The sequence below is a fragment of the Mytilus edulis genome, chromosome 13, assembly GCF_963676685.1.
Source record: "Mytilus edulis chromosome 13, xbMytEdul2.2, whole genome shotgun sequence".
Lineage (NCBI taxonomy): Eukaryota > Metazoa > Mollusca > Bivalvia > Mytilida > Mytilidae > Mytilus > Mytilus edulis.
Window position 1 is genome coordinate 64,437,122 of NC_092356.1, and position 20,943 is coordinate 64,458,064.

Below are 20,943 nucleotides of genomic sequence, written 5' to 3' on the forward strand. Positions count from 1 at the left end.
AGCTAAATGCATTAAAAATCTGAAAACAATAAACCATGTGCTTTGCCACAATGGGAATATATTTCCATTCGTAAATCATGTATTTTAATGTATAGAGCAATTTAAAAACATTTGAAAGGATACTATACATTAATACTACCTAAAGATTCAAAATGTTCATGAAAACTGAAAAGTGAATTTCTTGTACAAATTGAAATAAAAACTACACTACTTTATAAAATAGAAATTTAAAACATACGTATTATAAGCAAATGCTCATTATGAGGTAAACGAAATCGAAAGGATTTTGTAAATTAATCAGGGTGTTAGTTTTCTCTGTTAAATTGTTTAACATTTTTCATTCTCGGCCTTTTATAGCTGACTGTGCGGTATGGGCTTTGCTCATTGTTGAAGGCCGTACAATGACCTATAATTGTTAATTACTATGTAATTTGGGCATCCCCAATGAAGAGTTGTGTCCTTGGCAATCATACCACATCTTCCTTTTTTTTTAATTCAAACTCATAAGTCGAAAGAAAACTGACAATTTCATGGCCAAAAAAAATTAAGTTTATAAACAGATGATCAACAGTATACAAGACATAACTTACAAAACTGCAGGAGTAGGGGTATTATTATTAAGAAAATATTACTAACTTTATTCCTCAGAAATCTATTCCATCAACAGATTTACGTCTGTTAAAACCCATATATCTTAATTTCATCAATAATAAAATAATAATAAACGTCAATAGTATAGATACACGAGAGTTATAATAACAGCCAGTGTAAAGTATAACAACAACAAAGGTGAAGTTGACAACTTAAATCTGACCACGAAAATATAAGTTAAGAAAGATAGTTCTCATTGAAGCAAAGCTTGTTTGCAAATTGTTCACTTTTTATTTTACTAAACACTACTCGAAACTACATATATATTCTGTTTATTGGTCAAATTATTTAAAAAAAAAAAAAAAAAAAAAAAAAGAACAAAAACAAAAAGGACAATAATAAGACTTTGGAATATGTATCGCACACAATAGTATGTTTCGTGTACTGTGATTGACTTTATCATATAAAATTCTAGGACTTCAAATTGAAAATGTTTTTTTTGTATCATTGTCATATCTTTTTAACTGTATCGATAACATTTGAATTGTTAGTATATCTTGGCTTTCTGATCATTTTGTGTGATAAAGTGTATCCTTATCTATTATACTTTTCTATCATTTATGACAAAACGCCAAAAAAAAAGGTGAACATCGTCTTTAAAGGGCAATAACTCCAAAAAAGAGTCCGACTATTTCCTCCATATTATCTTCATTGTAGATTTTGTTTTGCTGATAATTTTTGCCTAGCTAATTCTCTATCTGTATAATATAGTTTTAAGATACAAGACAAAAAACGCTAAGATTGGTCAAAGTCATCATCGAAGAGCAATATCTCTAATAAGGAGTCTATAAGACAATAACGACTTGGTTGATGGGCTGGGTCATCGGATGCCATAAAATGTCAGCACAGATAGATCTTCACCTGATGAACATTTTTACATTTTGAGGATGATTTAGGCCAAATTAGGTTTTATTTTGACCAATAGTTTCAGAGAATAAGATTTTTGTGAAGTTAACGGACGACGACAGACGACGGACGCAAAGTGATGAGAAATGTTCATTTGGCCCTATTGGGCCAGGTGAGCTGAAAAAGAGGTTTGGATTCATGTCTATGATATAATACAAAAATAGATGACAGTTGACACCAAGAACAATGACAGAAAACAGTAAAATTGACTCACCTTGAAGGAATATTCTCGATATGTTTTGAACATATAAAGACGTTAACTCATTATGCTGACATTATCAATAACATTATTTCACACTCATACCTAGTTAAAACTTGTAGTTTTAAAACCGATGATTGATATTTGCACTATGTGGTTATACAATATGAAATAAAATCTATAGTCATACACTGTGAATTGTAAATTTCTTATTACCACTCAAATACAGGAGAGATCAAGTACATGGTAGCTATTTCATTCAACAGCTTTTATGAACTAGCCATATATACAGACGAAAAAAGGAAGGTTAATAGGTACAATAGTATAAACTATTGTAAATTTGTGAAAAAGGTTAGATAGTAACTGCAGTTATATTTCATGTATTAATCCTCTCTTACTCCGAACATCCTTGAGTCCTCTCTTTACGCTTTTAAAGTTTTACTAATACATATACAATAACTTGTGGTTAATAAAATATTTACGGGGTCAATCTCACCCTCTAGTTGATCGATTGAGTATTGATTGCTTATCGACCAGTGGTAATTACGTACCCTATCAAGACACCAGAACGGCTAGTGAGAATCTATTAAACATAACTTCAACAGGATTTAAACACGGACAAGGTCCGTTTTTTGTAATTATTGATTTTCAGCTGACAAACTCAAACTAACTCAGTCTTATTGTGGCCAGATTCTGCATAAATTATGTAGATACACAATTGTCTAAATCATCAAATGCATTACAATTATATTATTCGCATAGCAAATATTGAGCTGAAAAATATTATTAACCATGTTACCCGATTCTTAAACACAAGACACAATATCAACATGGGTCCCAATTTCCAATTATATAAATACAAGACGCAATATCAATATGTTTCTTGGTTACTAAATACAAAATCGATACCAATATGTTTAATCATCATTAATATCATTGACCAGCAGACATAATTAATATTTTGTTTTCTAAATGGTTTGGACGTTTCCAAAAAGCTGCATTCAATTGATAAAGTAGACAAACGTTTTCCATGGCAGAACTAACTTATAGTTAGATATGTCAATTAATATTAAATGAAAAAGAAAAAAAACCCCACTTGTATCTACTTCCTTTTTTATACTGCAACTAGTTGTGTTTATTTCCTATGTATAGTAACACAGCTATATTTTGTGCAATGTCAATTTCATCATGGAACACTTTTTCAAAAGTCAGGGGTTCACTAAGGGGTGAAAATAAGTTTGAAATTTGTGTTACAATTTAAATAGCTATGAATTTATTTATTTAAGTTGCAGTGTAAAAACAATATTAGGTAGAACCGCGCCCTTCTCCAGTTTCTCAGCCTCATACAAGAAAGTTGATATTTTTCTGACATTAACCTAATATTGTATATTTATCAGAAGCACTAATTATATAAAGAGTGTTTATAATATTATAGATATCGTCTGTCCCTTAATGGAAAAATGAACAAGAAAAAAAGGCAGCATACTACTGTAACGAAAATAGATCATAGTTCATTTATTTTGATGTGAAACACCAGTTGTCTTTCCCTTTTAATTCTGTTTCTATGTGTATATTAGTTTCTCCATAGTTGAAGCACCATCTGTTACTTAAAACACCCCTAAAGTTGGTATAATCTAGATTTTCAACCCTTCAAGTATAATGGACCGTTCCATGTGGTAGTATATAAACCAGCTCAAGACAGAGAAACTTTGTCAGTTATATGTGGACCGTTGAAGTGATAACATCAGGGATTATTTTCCAACTGGTAAGTAGAGTGAATTAAGTGATTCCAATGGATATATAAATAGTGTTCGGATTTATATGTGGATATTGCAATAGTGATTGTCATACAATGTATAAAGTGAATCTGATATATATATATAAGTGGTTATTGTATTAATGAGAATACAAGGTGTATACTTGCTGGTGTTGCAAGTTGTTATATTGTGGAAGTGTATTAGTGAAAGTGCACTGTGTTAAACCTTACCAGTTGGATAATATTCATTGTGTGGGAACTCAAAAGGATAGTTAGTGCGTGAGTTCAGCTGTGTTATATATATATTCCTTGTGAATTGAAACATTGTGCAAGTGTAATTGTGTCATTGTGTTATTGTGGTTAGTTGCAGACTAACAAGGTGATACTACATATTGGTGGACGTTGTAAATAGAAGTTGTATATATGTGATTTTGTGTTCATACGTTTTGTGTAATACTTACTTGATGCATGTTGCAAAGTAATATGTTGGTGACATGGTGTAATAAAGTGCCGTATGCATGTTGCATAATAATCTGTTAGTGACATTGTGAATAAATCGGTCTGATACATGTTGCATAGTGATTGCATAGTGACATTGTGTAAATATATTTTGTTATGATACAGTGTGTTTATATATTGTGAATGAGAAACTTCGCCTTGAATTTTGATTTATGTGCATTGTGCTGTGTATATATTTTTCGTAGTAAATCCTTTTATGGATGTGTTGATTGTTTGAACACTTGAAATCCTGATTTATTCAGATACGGACCCATTGATCGCCCGGTTACACGTTACACTACTGTATAATTTCATGTGCAATAAAAGTGATTTAATGTTTAGTTCAAATATAAAAATGTAAAAAATAGTTGCAAATTTCCTCTTTTAAATATATTACATACACTATACTTTTTGTTTCGGTTAATTTTTCTCTTTTGGTGCACACAGAGTTTCCCACATGGACAGTAACTAACGTGTTATATTCATTACGACAAAGTCCAAATGTTCTCATAAACCCATCAATATAATGCAATTTTAATCCAAGTTGTTTAATACATAAGGAAACATATACATCTTCAAGATGAAAATACGGAACATCTTTATATATTTTCACTATTTTTGTGACAACGTTCAAACTGGTGACGTATCCAGTACCAGAACAAAACCCGGGATAGGTTTTTTTTGGATAACTTTTAAGAGAAGCATACCATTTAGATCGTGTATTTCTAATAGGCCTTGCACTTTGCTTACAGTTTCCGCCAACTGCAGTCTGTAATACTTTGGAGTTTTCATTAATGACTCGAGTTAGCCCAGGAATATGAACGAAGATATCGTCATCCGTTTTCACAACGAACTGTGCGCGTTTGCAGTGTTGTGTTGCCCACTGATAACCCATCAATGTTTTATAAGTTAGATTATCGTATGCGTCCTTAAAATTTCCCAAAATAATATCCTTTGTTTGTAAGTTTTCCTTCTCTAATTCCTTAGTCATTGGCGATTCTCCAAGTAGAAATACATATCTGATGTGTCCGTTGTTCTTTTTAGCATATGTCAACCAAGTGTCTCTTATAGCGTTTCGACTCAACTTATTTTGCGGAGATGACGTTATCATTATAAGTATGTTGATAGAAACGTTACTTGTATTACAAATATCTTCATTATTTATCAGAAATTTAAACTGTTTTGAAAAGCATCCATCACATTTATAAGGCTTCTCTATTGGTTTAACTTTAACAAGACTTTTGTCAACGTGTGAATGAGTTGTGAACGTTTTAAACTGTATGGTAAGATTTTTCCAACCACCTGCGGCATCATCTATCAACCATGTTGTTTTCTTCAAAAGACTAAATGATTCTTGTGTTGTGTACCAAATCAAGGGGAAACAAGTACTGAGTAAAATCGTTACTAAAATCAATCGTAAAATCTCCCTTTCCCGATTTTCCATTTTTCCCAAACTACTTTTAACATAAAGACTGTTTTTCACTCTGACATTCAACTGGAATACAAGTAGAGCATTGAAATATATATATGTACCTTCCGAAAGAAATAAACCCGTCATAGACATCCGAATTGAATTTTGTTCCCCAAATGTAGATTTCATCTACACAATTTCCTGATTATGATTGTGTCCCATGAAATCGGATGCATGAGTAAAGAATAATGTTGAGAAAATTTGTTTTCCATTCGTTGCATTTATGGAATTCCACTTTTGTGTTTACCTTGGAATTCGATATTGGTTGTATTACTTTAACCCCATATATTCAACCTTCAAATGCCTTTCTTTTAAAAGATATATTCATGCGTTTTTTGAATTTCAAATATTGGATAAATTATCTAATAATGCTGAATGTTAATGCAAATAATCATATCTATGACAACCAGGCGAAAGATGCAAAATAGAGAACGAAAGTTCAATGCAAACAAACATCGCCATGTTAATAAGCCAAATAACAGTAAACAAAGCAAATCATTGATTACTAAAGACTGAGTAACACTTAACCCACCAAAATAACATAAAAAAACAGCTGTCGTTCACAGGTGTTTCAAAAGGATATGCAGATTCTGATTGATAATAGAGTCTCAGAAAGATAATCAGATCCTGATCAACATATTACACCCGATGGAATTGGAACATATAAATCGTCATCTGTAAAGCAGATATTTCATAAAGTTCAACCATCTCGAATTGTAGATATGATGAATAAAACGTTTCAACTTGGAAACCTTCTTTAAATAACTTCATTGCAATCTATATATGACCCCTAATGTAAAATTCATTATAGGAAACAAGGTTTTAGAATCTAATATCAAGTAATCCATTACAATTCTAACCGAATGTTAATAGAAAAACTGTCATCATTGTTATCAACTGATATCAAAAGTCAACAACTGCAATATTCATATTACTTTTTTATCATCTCTAAATTTCAAGTATTTGCTCAAGATATATTTTTGATCCTTGTTATTATACAAACAGTATATGCTAAGATAATTGCTAACTTTAATTAGTTGAATTGCTCAATTCAGTTTACTATAAAAAGGACAGAAAAAATAACAAACGTCATTGACCTTGCCGTGGAAAAAACCTTTTATAGGTATACGGTAATACTGATCCTAACACGCATGACATCATATGAAAAAAAGTAAAACCACAAAAATACTGAACTCTGAGGAAAATTCAAAAATTTGTAAACAAGTTAAAATTTTATGAATAAATTATACCTACCTGACATATGTCCGTTAGGATTTCTTTCTCTCGTTGGTATTTAACTCGCTCCCCACCGGAAGTTAAAAACTAGTACTCAGGTGTACTGTTATGACTTCCGGTCCAGGTAAACGAGATCAGTTTTCACTCGGCGCTTGAAAGACACCTTGTATCAAACTTCTCATTTACGGGGAGGTAGGGTGGTCTGACATATGTCAGGTAGGTATAATTTATTCATAAAATTTTAACTTGTTTACAAATTTTTGAATTTGAATTTCATAAATTAAAAACCTACCTGACATATGTCCGTTAGGATTATCTCTGATTCCAAAGCAATCCCGTTCTGGATGTGGATAAATAGAGGTTTGCCTCTATAGATCTTTAGGAATCATTTTCCTCTTCTTCACATCAGTTCATTTTATATATATATGTACAAACATCTTTTTGTAGTTTTTAAAGTTTTATGATTTTTTTAAATATTTTTCTGCATTTTTTATAAAAAATGTTTCCCACAACTTCATGTTGTAAGTATTTTCGATATACAGTTAAAATATATCACTGTTAATATTTACACACAAAACTAAAACATTCTCTTCACCAAACTCGTCGGGAAAGTATTCAAATGTTTAAAAAATCCACCTGTACATCTTTTAAGTAAAAATTCACAAAAGTGTTGGCTTGACTCCAATCTGCACTATCTAAAATGTCTTTCATTTTTGCTCCTTTGAAAAGAGCCCAGGAAGGTCCAATTGACCTAGTAGAATGTCCTTTCACTGAAGGAATATCTTTCTTCTGTTTCTTATATGCATGCTTAATCACCTTAACTAACCAACTTGAAATAGTTTGTGAAGACACTGTTCTATGTGGTTTATTTACAGTTAAAAACAATTTCAGTTCATCTTTGCCATTCTTGTCTGTTAAATCCTCTGTATTCCTCAAATAATGTGTCAAAGCCCTCTTAGGATCTAACAATCTGTTGTTCTCAAAAGCTGGAACAAAAATAGTTGGACTTTGATGAGAAATTCTATCTTGTTTTGACAAACCATGACGTAAAAAAGTTACCCCTTTTTTTCTGAACATTAACTGAACCTTCACCAATTCTCAAAGATTGCAAATCCCCACATCTTCTAAGAGTAGTAATTGCAATAAGAAAAATTGTTTTCCAAGTTATATATTTCAAACTGGCTTTTTTCATTGGTTCATAAGGTTCTTTCTTTAGTAAGTCTAAGACTAAAGGTAAATCCCACTCGGGTACAAGTTTTCGTTTAGGCGGTCTCGTATTAAAAACCCCTTTCAGTAATCTTATAATGTAAGGATGTTGACCAACAGGGATTTTTTCAATAGGAGATAATACTGAAGACAGCATAGACCTGTAACCTGCAATTGTCCTATACTGTAAACCTTTGTCAAATAAATGTGTTAAAAAATTTGCACAATTTTCTAAAGAAGCTGTATAGGGATCGATATCCCGTTCAGAACACCAGCTATTGTATTTTTCTAAATTTAGCTTTGTAATCCTTTTGAGTACCTGCCCGCCAAGATGCTGACAAGAGTTTCCTAGCGTTTTCAGAAAAACCTTTTGTTTTGAGCTGCTGCTCGATAGTAGCCATGCAGTTAACTGAAACACTTCTGGGTTCGGATGTGCCACTTTTCTCTTGCCCTGAACCAGCAGATTTTCTACTAGTGGAAGTTTTAGAGGACAAGCTACTAGTAGTTGTAACAACTGGGGATACCAATGTTGTCTTGGCCAATGTGGAGCTATCAGTATTATCTCGCACTGAAATTTTTGCATGTGCTGTAAAATTTTTGGAATAAGTGCAAGGGGGGGAAATGCATAGGCAAACATGTTGTTCCATTCTATGGATAGAGCATCCACTGCTAATGCTTGCGGGTGATTCATCCATGAGCAAAACACAACTGCCTTTTTTGTTTTCGTTTGTCGCAAAAAGATCGATTGTTGGATGCCCCCAATTTTGAAAAATTTGATGCACAACTGAATTGTCTAATTCCCACTCTGTTGCCTGAATTTTTATCCGACTCAATTGATCTGCTAACACATTGTTTACTCCTGCAATGTGTGCTGCTTTCAGATAAATTTTGTTTTCTAGGGCAAACATCCATAAATCCCAAGTCCTTTGACATAGTTGAAGTGACCGAGTCCCTCCTTGCTTGTTTATGTATTGGACTACCGTAACATTGTCTGACCGAATCAAAACTAGTTTGTTTTTCAAAAATTTCTGAAATTTCTTCACAGTCAGAAAAACTGCTTCCAATTCTAGATTGTTTATATGTAACAGTTTTTGCTCCTCTGTCCAAAGACCCTGAGCTTTTAGATTGTTCATGTGACCCCCCCCCCCCCCCAACCCGACTTGCAGGCATCCGTCGTGATTGTAACTGAGGTCTGATTTTGTTTTAAAGATCTTCCCTGCATAATGTTTGCTAAAGACAACCACCATTTCAAATGAACTTTTAGGTTTGGAGTACATTGAATTTGAAAATCTAAACTCATTTTTGATGGGGTCCAGTTTCGAAGTAAATGTAATTGGACAGGCCTCATAAATAACCTGGCATTCGGAATCAACTCTAGACAAGATGCCATTTTCCCCAATACTTCCATGTAATGTCTGGCTGTTACCATGCCATTCATTACTTTTTGTACTGATAAAAATAGACTCTGTATCCTGTCCTGAGTTGGTAATACCAAACCTTGATCGAACTTGAACACCGCTCCCAAATAAGTGATTGTTTGATTTGGTATTAAACTGGACTTTTCGTGATTGATTAAAAAGCCTAGTCGAACAAGGAGATTCAACATTATTTTTCGATCTATTACAAGTTTTTGTTGAAACTGATTGACACACATCCAATCGTCTAGATATACTGCTAGACGTATGTTTTGTTTTCTTAAATGGGCAGCAACTACTGACACCACCTTCGTAAAAACTCGTGGTGATGATGTTGGGCCAACACACAAAGGGCTTTGAACTGGTAAACTTGACCTTGAACAGAAAATCTGAGGTATTTCCTGTGATTTTTGAATACTTTTATATGAAAATAAGCGTCTTTTAAGTCCAGACTTATTGCCCAATCTCCTTGTTTTACTAAGTTTAACACCTTTGAAATTGTGTCCATTTTGAAGTGTTGCTTCCGAAGATACTGATTTAGTGGTTTCAAATTTATAACCGGTCTCATTTGTCCATTCTTTTTTGGAACTAGGAATAATGTACTGTAAAAACCTGTCATTCGTTCTTTGACTGGTACTTTTTCTATAGCCCCTTTTTCCAAAAGAGAATTTATTTCTAAATTTAAAATATCAAAATTTTTTGTACTGAATACTGTCTTTTTTATTCCTGAAAAGGAGGTTTTTGCAGAAACTCCAGTTTGTAACCGTCTTTGATTGTTGACAGAACCCACTGATCTTGAGTTATCTGCTCCCATTCTTGTAAAAAAAGTGTTAACCGCCCCCCGACCGGTATGTGTATCTTCGGAAACTTCACTTTTCTCACCTTGTCATCTAGAGTATCCTGAGGTTTTCCCTCCTCTACTGTTACTAGCCCCTCTTTTAAACTTAGGGATCCGAAAATGTGGAACTTCATTTTTAGTCTCACTATGCCCAACTTTTTTCTCAAACTGTCTACTATTAAAATTTGGCTTATTTGAATAACCAGAACGATCTGATGACTCTGTTTTGTCCTTTACCACATAAGGTTTCTTAGAACCAGAGGCTTCAGAAGAAGACACAGTCTTTCTCTTACCCAAATAGGATTTTTTAACACTAATTTCTGGTAGTAAGTCGTCCAGAGCTTTATTTTTCTCTTTACGAGTCTTTTTGAAATTTTTCAAAGTCAGATCCAAACACACCATCTGCTGATAATGGTAAATCAGACAAGTCTCTAGCCTCATCAATTTCATATAAACCTGTATCAGTCATAGCTACTTGCCTTCGTACAATGTGATGAAAAGTACCTGTACGCCCCACTTGATCTAAGCTTTTAGTGGACATGGCAAATACATCTCTAACCTGTTGTATTGCTTTATCCGAATCTACATTGTCTGACTGTAAAGTTTGCATTAGCGCACCCAAACCTTGTTGCATGTACATATGCATAACAATACCCATGTAGGCAGCTTGTTGACCTCTGTAAGCTATTTTTTCAATCATTTTACTAGGTTGACTGAATAAACATTTACCACCTTTTGTAAGTGAAGCTTTCTTGCCATGTTTTTTAATTAAACATCTACTTATCAAATCATCAATAGTAGGAACCAGTAAAAAATTTTCAGTATCTTCATGTACTGGAAAATCATCTTTGCTTTCTTCAGCAAAAGCAGAGACTAAATTAGGATGTTCAGCTCTCCAACTATTTAACAAAACCTGCTTTTGTGCCTCGTCAATTTCAATGCCCATTTTCTTTTCAGACTTTTTTGTCAAGGCATCATCCCCAAAGAGATCAAACAAACACTTTTTTGTCTCTACGGACAAGTGTTCTTCATCAGAGGACTTTGTGTCCCACTCATTGTCACTTTCACCTAATATTTCATCGTCCCTTGGTCTGATTGAAACATTGTCATCAGAATTTTCATTTTCTGACAATTCCCGGCGCAAACTTTGTGTTTGCTCACGCTCACGACCTTCTGGTTGTCTTTGTAACAAACCTTTTGCCTCAGAATTTTTGTCGCCATTTTCGGCACAATTCTTGGTTTGAAACAATGTTATTAAAGTATCAAATTTATCATTAACATTGTCCAACTTACTGTTCATTTTCTCTTCAAGAATGTCATATCTGCTTCTCCGCTTTTTCTTCGTCTTTGAACTTGAAGAACTGGTTTTTCTAATGCCAATGGCGGTTCCCGCGCCATTAACCCTGCTCTCATCTCGTTGTTCATCCACGTGCTCACTAGTACTGTCGCTATTCATTATAACTACAGTTTACCAAAGTTTTATACCACGCTGAAAAACACGACCGTCTTTCAAGCGCCGAGAAAGAAAACTGATCTCGTTTACCTGGACCGGAAGTCATAACAGTACACCTGAGTTATAGTTTTTAACTTCCGGTGGGGAGCGAGTTAAATACCAACGAGAGAAAGAAATCCTAACGGACATATGTCAGGTAGGTTTTTAATTTATGAAATTAAAATTCACAACGGAAAGTCCCTAATAAATTGGCCAATTCAAATGATAAAACATATCAAACGAATGGGCAACAACTGTCATATTCCTGACTTGGTACAGGCGTTTCAAATGTAGAAAATGACGGATTGAACCTGATTTTATAGCGCTTAACCTCTCACTTGTCTGACAGTCGCATCAAATTTCATTGTATTTAAAACGTAGCGTGAACAAAACAGACATAATAGGTAAATTTGTCAAAATAGGGACACATCAGTCATCACCGTGTAACAATCTCAATTAGAACAAAAGCAAACAAATATAAACAAATACAAACAAATACAAATATAAAGAAACAAAAACAAACAAAGTCTGCAACGCTAAGTTCTATTTAAGTTTGGGCAATATTGAGATACTTTTTTTAATGTAAATCTAGTTTTTATATTACATTCGTGCAGCCATGTCATAATATGAATAGGTTTGTTGCTGGGTGTGTGTATTTGTCATCATATGTAGTACTGTCACACTATTACATTGTGCTAGGAAGAAGCACTTACATATAGGGTTAATTCGGACAAATCATTGTTGTTATCACCCCTATTAAATGTAGTTTAGTCTCTTTCAAAATGTGATGGAAACTTATTAGAATAAACTATCAAATGTTTCAGTCAATAGTCAGATAAACTGTTGCAGTAAATGTCACTGTTTAGACATCTCGCTTGCAGTCAATTCAGTACTCTTCATCAGTTTTTCAAACAAGGCGATAAGTTATTTATGTATACAGGTAAATAAAGAACCGAGGAACATTTTGAACAGAAACTTAACAAAGGAGTAGGTTCAGTAAGACCCCTTTTGGCCCCAAAATATAGCAGTTTTACAAAATTGTTAAAATGTAAACCTTTAGTTATTTATTGGACAGTAGAATGCTTATGCTACATAAATATGGGCTGTTTTTGACAATACAATGCATATATATCCGGTACTAGCACCATTAAGTCATGCTAAATTACTGAAATCCTCATAATTCTAGCATTTTAGTTAAATCTTAGACGGTTTTCGTGTAAAACGAAAGTGGCCGCATTCGTGTTCATCCTTAATATTGAAATGTAAGTGGTATTTTATGATAATACATAACATATATAAAGGTTGAGGATGAACACGGATGCGGCCACTTTCATTTGTACCAAAAACCATCGGAAATGTGACATTTTTCGGCATATTAGGTAGATTTTTCATATTTGAGCTTGAATCAGATCGTTTTTAATGACTAAATCTGTTAAAATCTTTCACATAAACTAATTAATTCAAATAAAATAGTCACTTAAGTGTTTGAAAAGTGGTCAAAATCTTTCGTCATATGAACCTGAAATTTGAGGCCAAAATCGGTCCTTACCGGACCTACTCCTTTTTATTAATTAATAAAATATGTTAACATTAAATCTGATTTTTTTTAAATAAAATAACGCACCATTCATCGGACACTTTAAACTTTTTAAAATGAATAAATTAGCCGTTGCAATTTTCAGTTCAAAATTTAAATAATGATTTCATATTTATTGATTACTTTTGCTAATATTGAAAGCTAAAATACAAATGAAATACATGTATAAAAAACTTTGTAAATAAAGTTAAAGGTTAAATATCAAAAAAGGCGAAAGATACCAGAGGGAGAGTGAAACTCGTAAATCGAAAATAAACTGACAACGCCATGGCTAAAAATTAAAAAAAAGAAAAACAGACAAACAATAGTACATATTGCACAACATAGAAAACTAAAGAATAAGCTACACGAACCCCACCAAAAAATGATGAATGGTGCATTATTTTATTATCCAAAAATTTCACATTAGTGTAAACATATTTTATTAATTAAATTCAAACCATGCAAGAAAATACAAGATACCGAAACCTGAAGATATGAAAATAATTAAAATAAAGTGGTCTTATTTTTCATTATTTATTATTATTATGTATTATACAATTGTATTTGTTTAAATCTGATACACTGGGAAAAAACAGGATTGTAAAATGAACAATATACCACATGTCACAACTAAGAACACAATACTTCAGTATTTTATTTGTTCAGTGTAATATATTTTCAGAGGCCGATTTGCATTCATAATGAAAAGAATTTTTGTCATGTCCACAGATATGATATTGACATTATTTCTCAAATGGACGAATCACATATCTCCATGTAAGTGCGAACACAAATGAAACACACAGTTGGTAAAGTACTGTATAAATCAGTTTCCGTAAAACGCAAAACGCAAATTCCAACCAAACAATATAAATATATTTATTACAATACTTTCTACTGGGTACTGGGTTGCTAATATTCTAATTTACAATATAGATCAGTCTGTACAGTTCTCTCAATAATTGAATACCAGAACAGAAAGACTTGATAAATATGAATAAAACGTTTAAGAACTGGTTACTCATAAACATTTGAATACCTATTTGTGTTTTGGAATTTACATTAAAACGTATAAAATCAAAGTTTTTATCTTTTTAGGGTGTTACTTCAGTCAAAGAGACAACAACATTTTGAAAGCTGATTCAACCGTAACACATATTATAATATACCACCAAATGTGTATTTGCATATACTGTAAATATTTAACAGTCAAGTAACTAGTCCATACGGACGATATCGAAGACTTGTGTTGAAAGTGGGACATTACATTTTTGACAATACAACAATATTGAAGTTCCAGTCCTATTTTTTTTTTTATTTACGACGAAGATGGACGACGACAGACGTTCACTTAAGGTTGTTATTTCATACCCGTCACTTTATAAACTTAATAGTTTAACATCTTAGATGCAGCATTTAAAATAGAGGATAATAAGTCACCAACATATGAGTTCGTGACGTTCTTTCAACCATTTTGAAAACAATTACATCTCAAATGCAGCATTTTGAATAAAGGATAATGAGGTTGTCCAAAAAAAATAATCGTGAAATGTTAAAAAAAACCAAAACATTGCAAGACTGAAGTCATGGGGACATTTGCTTGGTCATAAAAACCTAGTTGTAGCAATTCCTGAAAGATATATGCTAAGGATTAAGGACATTATGGAAGACTCTTATCATTGGTATAGCGGATGAGCTTCATTTTTTATATGCTTCGAATTTGTTCGTTTTGTTTCTCCTGTATTATGAATTATAATTGGTAAACGGATCATGAAACATACTGTCGGAACCACATAAGCCTTTCAAGTTCAAATTAGTTCTTGGTCTTTACCAATCCGTAAATAAAATAATATCAAACAACTTTTTTTTAATCAAAATGTTTTATTTCAGTAAGAAATTCATTTGCTGCATTTGAGGTTAATATTTTGAATAGAAAAGTTTCAGAGAGGCCTTTTAATTCTGCTTAAATGCGTCAATTATTCTGATATCACTGAAATAGCAAAAAGTTTCACTGTTTTTTAATCGCCATATTTTCTATTTCTTATTTCTCAACTAGTTTCAACATAAAGTATTGATAATGTTTTTTGATATACACACCATTCAGAACCACTTCTTTTAGATCCTTACTTGCTGGTCGTTTAAGATGTTTTTAAATTGATCTTTCTCTATATTATATATTTTGTGACACCTATGTCAATAAAAGGTAACATTACCTGCTAGAAATTTTAATTGTCTTTTGCCAAACATAAATTGTGAATTGATGTTTCCTCTCTTTCATGCAAAATACTCTGAAGGAGACAGAATACGTATCAATATTTCAAAAGTAACTTTCTATTCTGCTTTGATATTGGGTTTTCTTAAAAAAAAATATGTGACTTAAAAATAGATATCGCAAAAAAGACATTGCATATCTTTTGTTCAGTTTTTTTAATAGAAATCGAATTTTATAAGATGCAAATAATTAATTAAAAAAATCAGGTGTCTCTTATAAAAGTTACATATACAGTATATAAAGTACCTGTTGTAAAATGATGCAAATTTCGATAATAAATGTCATTCTTATAATGCTTGAGTGCTTTTTAAATATAGGGAAAACAGTATAAGTTAAGCTCGGCAACATGTTAACAAAGTTGTAATGTTTCTTTTAATTGTTACATTTTTAGTTCAACTAGCTAAGAAGAATGATATCCTAAACATTTTATGTTATTGAATTCAAAATTGCAAGTTCAAACGTGACAGTTTTTAGAATTTCTAACAATTGTTAAAAAAAAATAGGGACGAAAGATACCAGAGGGAAAGTCAACTTTAGAAATTGAAAATAAAAAGACAAAAAGACAAAAAATAGTTCGCAAAAAAGAACATAGAAAACCAAAGGGTAAGCAACACGAACATAAGGAAGGTAATGAAGCAAAGTATGCGTTTTGGTTTGATTTGACTGCACACGGAGCAATAACATGAATTTAGAATTAAATTACATGAATGAATTTGGATGGAGAGTTGTCTCATTGGCACTCACACTACATCTTCCTATATCTATTTGCTGCTAAGACAAGGCTATGAAATGGCAGATATCAAAATATCTAGTTGAACTTATCTATCGGACTACTTGTCCTGAACACGAAACAATCAATCAATCCATTAAATTGGTCATTCTAGAGGGAGCAAATTCGTATGTACATGAAATACAAATGCATCAGTAATGGATTTTGTTGTGCAACCCTGCATTTTAGTCAGAACATAAAATTTCATATTTTATGTTTTTTTATGCAATGTTTATATTTGAATTTGACCACCCATCTAATTATTTGATGTCAGTGTAAAGTTCTCATCTTTATACATACCTCATAAGTGATCATCCTATATAAAACTTGAAAAGAATATTAAAAATTGAAATTGAAAAATTGAAAAATCTATAATTTGAAATGGATACGTCCGTGTAACAGTAAATACAATTATCATACAATATTTCATATATAATTTCCCACGCGATGAAGATAACGATCTGTAATATAATATGTTGATGATTTTGTCAATATAATCTTCCAGTAGATTACGAGAATGTTTTAAGCATTTTTGATTTGGCAGAAATTTTAGAAAATAATAAACACTAATAGTTATCAAAAGTACCAGGATTCTAATTTTATACACCAGACGCGCGTTTCGTCTACATAAGACTCATCAGTGACGCTCAGATCAAAATAGTTAAAAAGCCAAACAAATACAAAGTTGAAGAGCATTGAGCATTGAGGACTAACACTTGAATCCCCATGGATATGAACTCAGTCGCCAAATCATTTACTATATTTGAAAGTAAATGTTTTGACCAGAAAGTGTTTTCAAAATATAAAATATGAACTAAAATTCCTACCATTGCCTGTCGGTCGTTTTTATAATCGAAGTTTATGAGTTATAATATCATGTAGCTAAAACTTACGGTTTTTAAATTAAAAAAAAATCATACAAACTGGTATCTGTTCTTTTGAAATATGATTTAGGTTATCAATTTTATTTATCAATTTTCTATAAAATACTGCAGTCAAATTTATCCAACACTTCAAACTTGGCTATTTCGCTGAAATGTGATAGCGATAATAAGTATTAATTGTGCATTTTTATTCGGAACTATTTGAAATGATCGGTTTTCTTAAATCTTACCTCTTTTGACTTTCACGGACAAATTGTTCGGTCATAAAATGTCATAAAATTGATATACTAATCATTATTTTATAGAAATTATTTCATTTACAATATTTGCAAATCAATGTAATTTTATTGACATGTAACGAGTTTTCTTTATAACACTTTTTGTGTTATAAGTAACAATTGAGTGTCAGTATGCTTTTATAAAAACTAAAATAATACCTTTGATAAATAACCGATATTGTCACAACTTTACATAGATCTTCTTAATTTCGTTTAGCGCTATTTAGCCTTAATCTCAAACGATAGATTGCTGTTATATTCTATAAGTAATCCTTTAATTGTAATTGTATTATTTCATTGTCATTCGATATACTGTAACCATGTCAATTTTTTATTTAAATATGTTTTCTGAAGTTCTAACTTCAGTGAGAGTCAGGCATTTACTTAAAATCTTCCAATCCTTTATGGATGGATTTTATATAGATAAATAAAAACGTATAATAAAAAGCAAAATTGCATGTAGCTGTATATAGGTTGTTAAATTTGATGTTTGCTTTTTTATGCTTCTTTGTTAGATTTGTTTGATTTTATAAAGATTAAAATAACACAGTGTTGACCGCTGTACCAATATTTTGAAATTTTTTCCTATTGTGTCTGTTTGATTTGTTCACGCATCGTATTCAATATAATTGAATTTGATTCGACTGTCATACTAGTGAGAGGTTTAACTAGATATAAAACCATTTTCAATCCACCACTTTCTACATAAGAAAAATGCCTGTATCATGTCAAGAATATGACAGTTGTTATTCATTCGTTTGATGTGTTTGAGCTTTTGATTTTGCCATTTAATTAGGGACTTTCCTTTTTGAATTTTTCGCGGAATTCAGTATTTTTATGCTTTTACTTTTCTTTAATCACATGTCAAAATCAAAAGCTCAAACACATCAAACGAATGGATAAAAACTGCCATATTCCTGACTTGGTACAGTAGTTGGAGTCTGCTAATTGTTTTATTTTTATTTTCAGCCAGTATTTCATGCAGGAACGTCATAAAAGCACTATAAAGATGTTAACTGTACGTCATTTGTAATATAAAAAACTATTCAAAATGTCAATGTATAAAAGAAACCACAAATGTACTGAAGTTTGCTATTCCATGTCTGTTTGGTATTATTTCACTTACCTAATATGCCTTTAGCAGTTTTCGGGTTTGTCCACGCAATTATTGATTGTGCTTCGAATTAAAATATTTGTCAAACCTCACTGAGAAAAATTGTGATTATATCATATGATAGTTTCATAACAAACTGAATTAAATTACCTTGCCCTGGTGTGTACTCTATAGACATTTGTTTACTGAATATTTAAAATAACGTCGTACTGTATTGGCCTTTTAACTTTTTTGTTAGAGCGTCAACCATTAGTCTTTGTAGAAAAGTTTGATAAAAACAAACGAGTTTGAAAGACTTTACAAAAGTTGAAAAAAAACAATTGTTCAGAAAACAGATGAAGGTCTTTTCGACTAACATGCTCATAATTATGGTTTTAAATGATGCAACATAACTTTGTTTTCACATGTGAGTTTTTTTGTAGACGATGTATGGCATTTACACTTCAGGTAACAATGATTTGTAGATGTCAACCCTGGTAGACCAGTTTTATGCGCAAACGGCCACGCGACTTAGAAAATCTTAGAATTCGTAAACTTTCATTTAAGACCTCATGTAGAAATCTTCTTTCTCAAATTCAAGACACCACAAATTACCTTTGAAAAAAGTAATCCGCGAACTGGCTTCCTCCGGAAACTCACTGTAGATTTCACTTCATTGTAAAACAACTTTTCCTCATTATGACGGAATACAATCGTGTAAGGAAATATGGGACTCACGCAACACTTTTGAACCACCTACCGAATGTTTAGTCAAGCTGCTTACTCTGGTTAAGAAATGCAACAATTTCACCATTAATGGTGAACATGACCTTCAGATAATCGGGACAGCTATGCAGACAAATACGCCAATATGTCCATGTGCAAATTAGGGGAGCAAATCATTTACATATATCTTAAAGATTTGATTAGAAAATTTAAGGAACTATGTCTTTTATTACACATTCAGCATTTGCTTTGATGCGACTTCATTGACAACACGTATTCTTGTATGATTTCAGAGGATTGAGATAGTCGATGTTTTAAAAATTTGAAATATCGGTTTTTATTTCGCAAGGACATCACGCTCATTCATTAAAATTATTCTTATAATAATATTGCTTTTTTATAGATCGTTCTAATGTTGTACTGTTACGCCACTGGCCAAAGTTATAGGGAGGTTAAGGATGACGCTTACATGTTTAAACCCGCCATATTCTGTGTGTATGTGCTTATTCTAAGTCAGTAGCCTGCAGTTTAGAGGTTGTTGTTTGTTGATGTGTTGCATCTTTGTTTTTCGTTCCTTTTTGTTGTACTGTGGATTCATTTGTTTTCGTGGGCACTAATTTTCGTGGATGAAGAAAAGCTTGTATATTCGTGGACATTTTATTTCGTGGTTTTGCTGAAGTCTTTATACAAGCCTTTATAAAATTTCTAATTCGTTGAACATTTAATTTCGTGGTTCACCTATTTCCACGAAATCCACGAAAATTGGTATCCAACGAATAATAATGAATCCACAGTACATAAATTAGGCCGATTGTTTTCTGGTTTTAATTGTTTTACGTTTGTAATTTCGTTACCTCTTATAGCTGACTATGCGATGTAGGTTTTGTTTATTGTTGAATGCTGTACGGTGACCTATTGTTGTTAATTTCTGACACATTTGGCCTCTTGTGGAGAGTTGTCTCATAGGCAATCATACCACATTTTCTTTTTAATATGTATCACGTCAATGAGATAGCATCTTGACGACACAAATGACCAAACAAAAAAGACATCTTTAAACCTGATAAAATATTTCATACTATATACTTTAAGTATTGTGCTATCTCTAGTTTTAGTCTCAGTTTTACAAAAAAGAAACATGTTTATATTTTCGGAAACAAAGATGAAAATTAAATTATTAGTTTTAAAATGTTAAGACTTATAACTTTCATTCCTTTGATTGTAAATCTGCTATTTGTCTTGTGTTTGATAAACCTTGAAGTTTGGTTTATTGTTAATACTTTCATTTTTTCTACAGAAATATGTAAAACAAAGTGTAGGACAACAATGTAATATATTATTTAATGCAAAAATACCGAAGAAGGGGAGACAACTGTCATTGTATTGAAATACTTGTTACCCTATTTCACTTCTCTAATGTACAATTGTAGCTTGTGATTCTCTATTAGGATTATAAAGAAGTATATTTTATTCCTTCTATCCCATTTTGGTGTAGAAGGGGAGATTACTGTCATTATATTAAGAAAACGTGTTAACCTAGTTCATTTCTTACTTAAATATAATGTACAGTTATAGCTTGTGTTTTCTCTATTATGATTATTATTATTATTATTATTATTATTATTATTATTATTATTATTATTATTATTATTATTATTATTATTATTATTATTA

The 20,943-nt window shown here is 31.8% G+C and overlaps 1 protein-coding gene across 1 annotated transcript in view; it reads right to left on the minus strand.

The window, feature by feature from the left end:
* Positions 1–18,601, minus strand: part of LOC139499927 (beta-1,3-galactosyltransferase 1-like) — an 85,384-nt gene extending 66,783 nt beyond the window's left edge. Inside the window, exon 1 of the mRNA XM_071288573.1 lies at positions 18,577–18,601. The gene's annotated coding sequence lies outside the window, so the exon portion shown is untranslated. The remainder of the gene's footprint in view (positions 1–18,576) is intronic.
* Between the last annotated feature and the right edge of the window lie 2,342 nt (positions 18,602–20,943).